Raw genomic sequence first — 7,936 nt, forward strand, 5'->3', positions numbered from 1 at the left:
CTAAAACTCGTAGTTTGTAAATCATATTCTATTCAATAAAGTTGTTATTGAGAAATTAAATATTATAATCTTAAATCCAATAAATCAAAGTTCCAAGGCTATTTTTTTGAATAAACTTGAACTTTATGTGTAAACATAAACGTGGATCAAGTTCGAGTATATAGCCTAAATAGTCTATAGTATATGAAATAAAGGTTGGGCGCCTTATTTTGAGAGACTATGGATGCGGCCACACTTTGTAGTACAAACGATGTGATCCTAATCGTTCATGTAGAGACATGAAAGTGGGGGCATCCTATGTAAAATGTTTACATAAAGACTGAACCATGAATTAGTCATTTTTACGTTATAACACCGTTTACTGTTTAAAACTGACTATCTCAATTATTGATGACCTAGGTAACTTAGTCTTAATCCTGAGTTAACTATGAACTCCTGTTCATACGAGATTATCCTTAGATCTGCATAGGTGAGGGCAGCTCATCAGCGTTGGCCCAATAAGCCTCCCATTTCAGGGGTAAGATCGGGTGGATAGCTGGGAACATAGGGTACAAGATGGAATTCACTCCTACCCGCTTTAGGGTTAGTAGATAGGTTGCTCTCTTAAGCACTGAATCCAAGTCTTGAACAAGGGGCCCCACCCTCTCATTGGCCCGAGAGGGATTAAGTTTATAGGTTGAACCTTAAACCAATTGTTCAATAGTGGATTAGTGGGACTTAAGGAGCAAGATGTAATCTTGGGGGTAAAACGGTATTTTGACCCCAGCCAAGGTTACGAGCAACCTGTGAAGGATTAACTTACTGATTATGGTTTTATCAAATGGACACAAATATATCTATAGTGAGGGGAGTGCAACTACGGGACTTTAGTGGAATGACCCGTTAGTTAACGAATGTTGATTAACTCGGTTTAAAAGAGTTTAGCTAGTTAATCTTGAATCGTTGGAGCCCATGATCTATAGGTCCATTAGGTTCCTCTGCTAGCTCATATGGATTAAACTTAGAACAGTGTGATGAAATAAGTCGAATTGTTCGATATAGGGAGAAGAAAGGAAAACCGACATATACAGTGATATAATCGTCGGTCTTCTAATTAGAAATAGAGCTTTATGTTTTACATATACTATAAGTATGAATGCGGATTCATACTAAGAAGCTCGGAATTGGTCAAAAATAGTAAAAAGTCAAAATGTTGACTTTTGACTTTGAAAAGTCAAACTTTGACCGGCCTTATATTCAAATGTGATTTGAATTTTGGAAAAATGAATGCGGATTCATGCTCGGGAGGTTGGAATTAGTCAAGACGGACAAAATGGTAAAAAGTCAAAATATTGACTTTTGACTTAGAAAAGTCAAAGTTTGACTTTTGACTAGAAAAATCTAATGACCATTTTACCCTTGGACTAAGTTAGTGGGAAAATCCAACATTTTGTTGGATAATCCCACTAACTCTTAGTGGGATATGTGGCTATATGAGATATAGACACCTAGCCCACTAAGTTCCACTAATTGTTAGTGGAATATTAGGTGTTGAGATTTGGCAATTGAATTGCATGCATTTTTGCATGTAATTAGGCTATAAATAGAGATGTTTTCAAATGTTGAAGGACTTTTGCCTCTTTTATCATTTTCATAATCTCAACAAAAGAAAAAAGAAAGCTTCCAATCTCATTTTATCTCCATTACTTTCTACACCAAAATTGGGTCCCACAACCCGGTTCTTTGTCTAGAGGATAGCAGTTGAGTACTAGTGGTGGTCTCGGGTAGAATTGGTAAGAAGACATCAAACCTTTTGAAAGCTTCAAAGGTAATACTTCTTAAAACCCTAATTTGATTAGTTTATGGTTACATGTTAATTGTGGCAATTAGGGTAGAAATTCGATTCTTTTTCCGCTGTGCATGACTTAGTTCTATCATGTGGTATCAGAGCATGCTTCATTTTTACCCAATTGCATGTGGTGGGTTCAAATTTATTAGATAAATTTTGGTTTGAACTAAAATGGATATATTATGATTTTGGCTCTAGATTAAGTGTTTTTGTTCTAATTATTGTAATTAGCCTTGTTAATGGCTTATTTTTATTGTTGCAAAGTGTTTGTAATTTTTAAAAAAATAAAAAAAGTCATTAGAGTTGAAGCTAGGCTGTAATTAGTTCAACCGGGTGAGAGAATTGAAAAAAAAAAAAAAAGAAGGTCACAGACCCGAAAACCCGGTTTTGACCCCGCTTCGCGACCCGCACGCAGCGCCGCATGCCCGCGCGCCCTCCTGCGCCGCGCGCCCTCCTGCGTCCGCACGCGCCCGCGCGCCCTCCTGCGGCCGCGCGCCCGCGCCGCCGCCGGCGCCTCCTGCGCCCGCGCGCGCCGCATGCGCCCGCGCGCCCGCATGCGCCAGCGCCCCTGCCGCGCCCGCATGCGCCCGCGCGCGCCATGCGCCCGCGCGCGCCGCCGCCGCCGCGCGCTGCCTTCGCACGACCCGTGTGCGCCTGGGCCGGTTCAAGCCAATAAATTTTGGTTTTTTGGGCCGGTTCAAGCGGTTCGGTTGGTTTTTTAGCCGGTTCGAAATTTTTGGGAGTGGTTCTGTACTACACCAAATTAATTATGTAATAATTTAGCACTTAGCTTAATTTAGGAGCCAAAAATCAGTCCATTTTAGGGTGTTTTTTTTATTTATGCATGTGATGTATGATTAAATTACTTTAAATTTGTATGTGCATTTTGAATGTCATATAGATTTAAAATCCCACCATAGGTTAACATGTTCATGCATTAAAATGTATGATATAAAGGTTATATTGTATTGTATGCATGTTAATTGATTAATATGGAAATTAATTAATATGATTAATTAATTATTTAATTAATTAAGTTATTCTTGATTAAATATGATTTAATCAAATTAATTAATTATTGTTTGATTTAATTTAATTAAATATGATTTAATTAAAGTTAAATAAATTAAAATCCATATTAATTGATTGTTTTTATTATATATTGATAAAATGATTGATTAAGTTTAAAATTTTTATAAGTGTTATAAAATAAATTAGACTTTTAAAATCAATAACAAAGATTAAATGCATGCTCACTTAGGTTAAACATATCTTCCATTTTTCATAGAAATAGGTCGATATCTTGTAAAACTGGTTACAAAAGGCTCACCTGGTTCAATCTTGTCAACAAGTCAGATAAGATGACTAAGGTTGGAGGTTCTTAAGTTGACGGTTTACGGAACACCTCCTACCTGGAGATCGTAATCAGTTCTTGAGCCTAGTTAACCTAGTTTTATGAGCATTCGTGAGAGGTGTGAGGTAATAAAAATGGTTTTTCACCTAGACATCATAGGTTAAAATCCTGTATAATGGTTATACTTGGATGTTTTATCTAGACTTAAGATTTGTTTAAGTTAGCCTAAATATAAATCTTGAAGTTTGGATTACCCTAATTTTTTCTCTAGAACACTTCAACTAGAGAAAAATAATGTATTTTAGCTCTAGTGTCCCTAAGAGTTCACACCGTGAGGTCCATGCAGGGCTTTGTGCCGTGCATAGGAGCGGCCTCCCTTCGGAGAGTGTTTGCATGGATCAAAATCAAGGTGAATAGGGGAAGTAGTTCATAGTAAGTGGGTGAGGGATTTGTGACAGCACATCCCACGGTCTCTTCCATTAGGTCGCACCGTGAGATTTCTATAATATGCCTGCTTGTCTGCCCTGGAGCGACGTTCCCTTCGGAGGGTTGTATTATAGGATTCGGAACACCGCGAACTCCAAAACTGGATAGGATTTCTTAGATTAGTTTTCATAAATGATTCTAATCTATAAAATCTGAAAATGGTGGGTAACACTTACAAGAATTACTAAGTTGTTAGTATATTCTTGACTAAAAGTAGCGATAACTAAGTGCTATAAAGAATAAAGAGTTATTCTTGAGATAGCATCTAGTCAAGATTGTCTTGGTTCAAAGGAGGAATAATCAACTACCCTTCGGAGAAGGTTGTTCTAAACCTTTGAAATATTGTTGCAAAATACAAATAATGAAAGGGTACATTATTAGTAATTGCTAAATTAGATTGGATATTTTTTTATGATTATAGTTTTTTCTTAAAAAGAATATGTTTGTTTTTCAGCATGAATAGCTCAATAGTTCAACTTTTAGCTTCCGAAAAACTTAATGGCGATAATTATGCGGCTTGGAAATCAAATCTTAACACAATACTAGTGGTTGACGATTTAAGATTTGTCTTAACTGAGGAATGTCCTCAAAACCCTGCCTCTAATGCTAACCGAACTAGTCGGGATGCATATGATCGATGGATAAAAAGCTAATGAAAAAGCCCGTGTTTACATTCTTGCCAGCATGTCTGATGTATTGGCAAAGAAACATGAATCCTTAGCCACGGCTAAAGAGATTATGGATTCATTAAGGGGAATGTTTGGGCAACCAGAATGGTCCTTAAGACACGAGGCAGTCAAATACATTTACACTAAGCGTATGAAGGAAGGGACCTCTGTTAGAGAACATGTTCTGGACATGATGATGCACTTCAACATCGCTGAAGTGAATGGTGGTCCCATCGAAGAGGTTAATCAAGTTAGTTTTATCTTAGAATCTCTTCCGAAGAGCTTCATTCCATTCCAAACGAATGCGTCTTTGAACAAGATAGAATTTAACTTGACAACCCTTCTGAATGAACTCCAGCGATTCCAAAACCTAACTATGGGTAAAGGAAAACAAGTGGAAGCAAATGTTGCTACCACAAAAAGAAAATTTATAAGAGGATCGTCCTCTAAAACCAAAGCTGGACCCTCAAAACCTAATGCTCAAATAAAAAAGAAGGGAAAGGGAAAGACTCCCAAACAGAACAAGGGTAAGAAAGGTGCAGAAAAAGGTAAGTGTTACCATTGTGGCCAAAACGGGCACTGGTTAAGAAACTGCCCAAAATACCTTGCAGAAAAAAAGGCAGAGAAGGAAACACAAGGTAAATATGATTTACTAGTTGTAGAAACATGTTTAGTGGAATATGAAAATTCTACCTGGATACTAGATTCAGGAGCCACTAACCATATTTGCTTCTCATTTCAGGAAAATAGTTCTTGGAAAAAGCTTTCAGAAGGTGAGATCACTCTCAAGGTTGGAACAGGAGAGATGGTCTCAGCTTCAGCAGTGGGAGTTTTAAAGTTGTTTTTTAGAGATAGATATGTCATACTTAAGAATGTCTTATATGTACCTCAAATGAAAAGAAATTTAATATCTATCTCTTGTATTTTGGAACAAATGTATAGAATATCTTTTGAAATTAATGAAGCGTTCGTTTTCTATAAAGGTATTCTAGTTTGTTCTGCTATACTTGAAGACAACTTATATAAGTTAAGACCAACTAGAGCAAATTTTGTCTTAAATACTGAAATATTCAGAACAGCTGAAAACTCAGAATAAAAGACAAAAAGTTTCTTCTAATGCCTATTTATGGCACTTAAGACTTGGTCACATAAATCTCAATAGGATTGGGAGATTGGTTAAAAGTGGGCTTCTAAGTCCGTTAGAAGATAACTCTTTACCTCCTTGTGAATCTTGTCTTGAAGGAAAAATGACCAAGAGATCTTTTTACTGGAAAAGGTCTAAGAGCCAAAGGACCCTTAGAGCTCGTACATTCGGACCTTTGTGGACCAATGAATGTCAAAACTCGAGGTGGATATGAATTTTTCATTAGCTTCATTGATGATTATTCAAGGTATGGTCATATTTACCTAATACATCATAAGTCTAATAGTCTTGAAAAGTTCAAAGAATATAAGGCTGAAGTAGAAAACGAATTAGGTAAAACAATAAAAATACTTCGATCAGATCGAGGTGGAGAGTATATGGACTTACGATTCCGAGACTATTTAATAGAAAATGGAATCCAGTCACAACTCTCTGCACCTAGTACACCTCAACAGAACGGTGTATCAGAAAGAAGAAACTGGACCTTGTTAGACATGGTTCGCTCTATGATGAGTTTTTCTCAGATGTCAGATTCTTTTTGGGGATATGCTTTAGAAACAGCTGCTTATATTTTGAATAATGTTCCCTCTAAAAGTGTTTCAGAAACACCTTATGAGCTATGGAAAGGGCGTAAATGCAGTTTACGTCATTTTAAAATTTGGGGTTGTCCAGCACATGTGTTGGTACAAAATCCAAAGAAATTGGAACATCGTTCAAAATTATGCTTTTTTATAGGTTATCCAAAAGAATCAAGAGGTGGTTTGTTTTATGATCCTCAAGAAAATAAAATACCACATCAGGGATCATCAACCTCGTAGTAAACTAGTATTTAAAGAAATTTCCAAAAGTGCTATAGATAAAACCTAGTTCATCCACTAAAGTAGTTGATAAGACTAGGAAATCTGGTCAATCACATCCTTCTCAACAGTTGAGAGAGCCTCGACGTAGTGGGAGGGTTGTTCATCAGCCTGATCGCTATTTGGGTTTAATTGAAACTCAAGTCGTCATACCTGACGATGGCATAGAGGATCCATTAACCTATAAACAGGCAATGAAAGATGTAGATCGTGACCAATGGATCAAAGCCATGGACCTCGAAATGGAGTCTATGTACTTTAATTCTTTCTAGACTCTAGTAGATCAACCAAATGACGTAAAACCTATTGGTTGTAAATGGATCTACAAGAGAAAACGAGACCATGCCGGTAAAGTACAGACTTTTAAGGCTCGACTTGTGGCAAAGGGTTATACCTAGAGAGAGGGAGTAGACTAGAGGAAACTTTCTCTCCCGTTGCCATGTTAAAGTCAATTAGAATACTCTTATCCATCGCCACTTTTTATGATTATGAAATTTGGCAGATGGATGTCAAGACAGCTTTTTTGAACGGTAATCTTGAAAAGAGTATCTATATGTCTCAACCAGAGGGGTTTATAAAACAAGATCAAGAACAAAAGGTTTGTAAGCTTAAAAAATCCATTTATGGATTAAAACAAGCTTCTAGATCCTGGAATATAAGATTTGATATTGCGATCAAAATCTTATGGCTTTGAACAAAATGTTGACGAGCCTTGTGTTTACAAAAGGTCGTCAATTCCATTATAGCATTTTTTAGTCTTATATGTAGATGATATTCTACTTATTGGAAATGACGTAGGATATCTTACTGATATCAAGAAATGGCTAGCTATGCAATTTCAAATGAAAGATCTGGGAGATGCACAATACGTTCTCGGAATCAAATTGTTCGAAACCGTAAGAACAAAACACTAGCCATGTCTCAAGCATCTTACATAGACAAAATGTTGTCTAGATATAAAATGCAGAATTCCAAAAAGGGTCTGCTGCCGTACAGATATGGAATTCATTTGTCAAAGGAACAATGTCCTAAGACACCTCAAAAAGTTGAGGATATGAGAAATATTCCCTATGCTTCCACTGTTGGAAGTTTAATGTATGCAATGTTATGTACTAGACCTGACATTTGCTACTCAGTAGGGATGGTCAGTAGGAATCAATCCAATCATGGACGTGATCACTAGACAGCCGTTAAAAACATTCTACATGCTCATGTATCGTACAAAGGATATGATCCTTACTGGATACACTGATTCGGATTTCCAAACTAATAAAGATGTTAGAAAGTCTACATCAGAATCAGTATTTACTCTAAATGGAGGAGCAGTAGTTTGGAGAAGCATAAAGCAAACTTGTATAGCTGATTCCACAATGGAAGCTGATCATTTTACAAAAGCCCTCACGGCTAAAGTGTTTGAGGGTCACCTACACAGTTTAGGTGTACGATGTTTGTAAACTAGGACAAGTGGGAGACTTATTGGCCATGTGCCCTAGTTTCATATATATTCTCTCACACCACATCTCTCATACCACTAGGAATTTTAGTCCAAGTGGGAGTTTGTTGGAATTTTTTGTCCTAAAACTCGTAGTTTGTAAATCA

Source organism: Cucumis sativus, chromosome 1 (assembly GCF_000004075.3).
Source record: "Cucumis sativus cultivar 9930 chromosome 1, Cucumber_9930_V3, whole genome shotgun sequence".
In the NCBI taxonomy this organism is placed as follows: Eukaryota; Viridiplantae; Streptophyta; class Magnoliopsida; order Cucurbitales; family Cucurbitaceae; genus Cucumis; species Cucumis sativus.